We start from the raw sequence: 2,919 nt of genomic DNA, 5'->3' as shown, positions 1-2,919 counted from the left end.
CTGGGCCTGATAAGCTGCCTCACGCCCGCCCACGGCTTCCTCACAGGGCGTGTGTGAGGCCAAGCGCTCACCGCCACGGCCCCGCCGCCCCGGGGCACTCCCAAAAACAAACGGCTGGGAGGTGTTAGGGCTCGGGAAGGAAGGAAGGGGCCCCAAAATGGGGCATGGGGCGATGCTGGGCTCCCCTTCCTGCCCCAGGGGAGGGTGAGGGAGGCGAGCGCTGTAGGGTCGTCCTGAGTCAGGGTCAGCTAGTTCTTTCCTCGCACTGCTTCTGTCACTCTCAGATCCAAAGCACGTTTTTGATAAATGTCCCCTCCTTGTGCCCAAACTCTCTGCAGGCACGAGAGGTGTTGTTTCACTAAAGGTGTCTCTGATGTACATTGTAGCTCAACTCCGATTTCCGAGCACTCGGAAGCAAATCCTGAGTATAAAAAGAGATAGCTTAGTAAGAGTAAGTAAGAGCCCAAATGAGTAAATATGTGCTGAGCGACACAGATTTGTACAAATACAGTGCACCTGCCTATGGGAAAATAAAATGAACCCAGATATAGCATCAGAGGTTATATTTAATGGTAATAATCACAGTGAAAGGTTTACACACTGATGGAAACCTGTTTTTCTTCAGGGAAAAAAAAAATAACGTGCATACACAAAACAATTAAAAGCAATTATTTAAATGAAGATTTCTGGCTTGCTGATTCAGATTACTTTGATTTAAAGGAAACGAATCTTTTTTATCAGAAGTGATTTGCCACTGCGTTGCTCCAGTTTTTCTCCAGTATAGCTGCCTTGAATTAGGTAGGCTAGAGGGACTGATGTAGAAGTGAGTCAGGCCTGTTGCGCCATAATACAAATCGGTTTTATTTTCACATAACTAAACAGGTGGTATTTCTACAGAGAGATCAAATACCAGACCAAGAACAGGTTACACCTTTTTCATAGGGAAAAATACATTCTATATGAAACAGCACAAAAGAGCACAATGGTGAGTCAGAGTGGGACTGTGCCTGTCCACTGTGGGGTTTCTTGTACACGTGTTTCGTGATTTGGGCTCTGAATTCAATCCTGTACGTTTGCACTCTACCCATGCATATTCTAATGGGGGCACCAACACAGTTTGAACATACAGATGACATTAGGGCTGTACAAATGCTTACAGACAAGTGTTTTCTTTGTAGGCAGAGAAGGAAAAACATACCATGAACTCAGCTGTACATAGGCTGTTTTCCTCAGTCACAGTCACAGCTCTCCCTTCACCAATCCACCTCCCCTCCCCACCACTCCCATACAGCAGTGCAGCGTTTTAGGCAAATAAGGACTGAGCTTCTCTGCAAGTCAGATGGGCCCCCACAACTTTCTGCTCCTGGTCTGATCACGTATCCTGCATCATTATACAGTTACTGGCAGCCCTGCTCTAGCTGCGCAGTTTACCATCTCACTTTCATTTTAAATTCAATTTCAAAATTTTCAATTTCAAAATTTTTTTTTTCTTTTTTGCCATTAGCATATCACAACTAAAAAGAAACCCCAGCCTGTTACATCCACATCTGCATTTCTTCCTTGGGGTTTAACCTTGCTCTTAGATGAGCAGTCCCAGGGAAAGTATCTGAGCTTCCCACCCCCTGTAAAGCCTTGCTCCTGGCCACCCTGTCTTTTCTGCTGGGTCCCCCTCGTTGACTGCCAGCCTGTAGCAAGAAAGCCTCGTGCCCCTTCTTACCCACCAAGCAATCCAGAGCATCTCAGTGCCTCATTAAGGCTGTCTGGATTGGACACAGAAACCCGAACTCAAGGATGTTATTCTTGGCCAGGGCTGCTTCTCTTTTTCGAAGTATCATGGCTGTTGGTATCCTGTCGTGTAGACAGCTCCCTGATCGCGAGGTGATTGCAACAACAGAAACAGCACAGCAGTCAAGTGCTTTGTTCTGCTCCGATCAGAGGCAGAAGTCATAATGTGTCCATCACTTAAAGCTTCGCTAAGCACATGTCCTTGATTCTCAGAAGCCAGCCCTTCAAGCAAGGGGTGTTAGTCGGTCTTAGTCAGGAGCGCTAACAAAGTTGAAGGACTTGTATTGAAGTCCCAGTTCAAAAGGGGCTGCTTTATGTGAGCATGATAGCAGGTACTATAAGCCCAGTAATTTACAGGGAAAGTCCCGTAGGAATAAGCTTTCTCATGCACTTTAATAAGCCTTCAGCATTTTAACAATATGTGCTCCAGGGTCAAGTTTAAACATGTGTAAGAAGCATGGCAACTTGAAAAGGGAAGCTTGTATTTAATAAGAAAACGGACTTTAAATTCTGCTAAAAACAATTGCTGTGGAAAAGAGGAAGATGTGAGAACATCATACATACCACATTTTTCCTTTGCTTTCACACAAAACGTTGAGGAAAAAAGCAGAAAAGACAAGTGAAATTTTGCAGCGTATGTGCTGTGTGGAAGAAATGAACTTCACTAATCAGCACTTGTGGTAGCAATCATTGACACTGGAGGGAAAGACTGTTCAGTTACATCACTACGAGATTTCTCATGTTGACCCACTGAGGATTTTTCCGAATGGCAGGGCCTCCACTGCAGAAACAGCACAATCAGACTTTTGCTATTTTCACCACTTTCTGATTACTGAAAACAATCAAACCACCACCTCCTCCTGTTTCTCAGTCAACATCTCACAGCAGAAATATATCAGAAAGAGCAGAAGTGGGTAAATAGTGAAAAACAACACACAGCACATGCTCTCCAGTGAGGATTCATAACCACATGCCCTGCTACAGCACTGGGATCCCTTTGGTTGGTGTTAACATGAAGAACGGACATTCCCACCTTTGTTAATCTGAATTCAAAGCACGCCTGCATGCTGTTAGCACAAGGACGTCCAGGCTGAACGGAAAGTATCCAAGATGTGTTTACAGAGATGTACGTCA

Source organism: Anas platyrhynchos, chromosome 1 (assembly GCF_047663525.1).
Source record: "Anas platyrhynchos isolate ZD024472 breed Pekin duck chromosome 1, IASCAAS_PekinDuck_T2T, whole genome shotgun sequence".
NCBI classification, from domain to species: Eukaryota; Metazoa; Chordata; class Aves; order Anseriformes; family Anatidae; genus Anas; species Anas platyrhynchos.
This window is presented reverse-complemented; position numbering follows the sequence as displayed.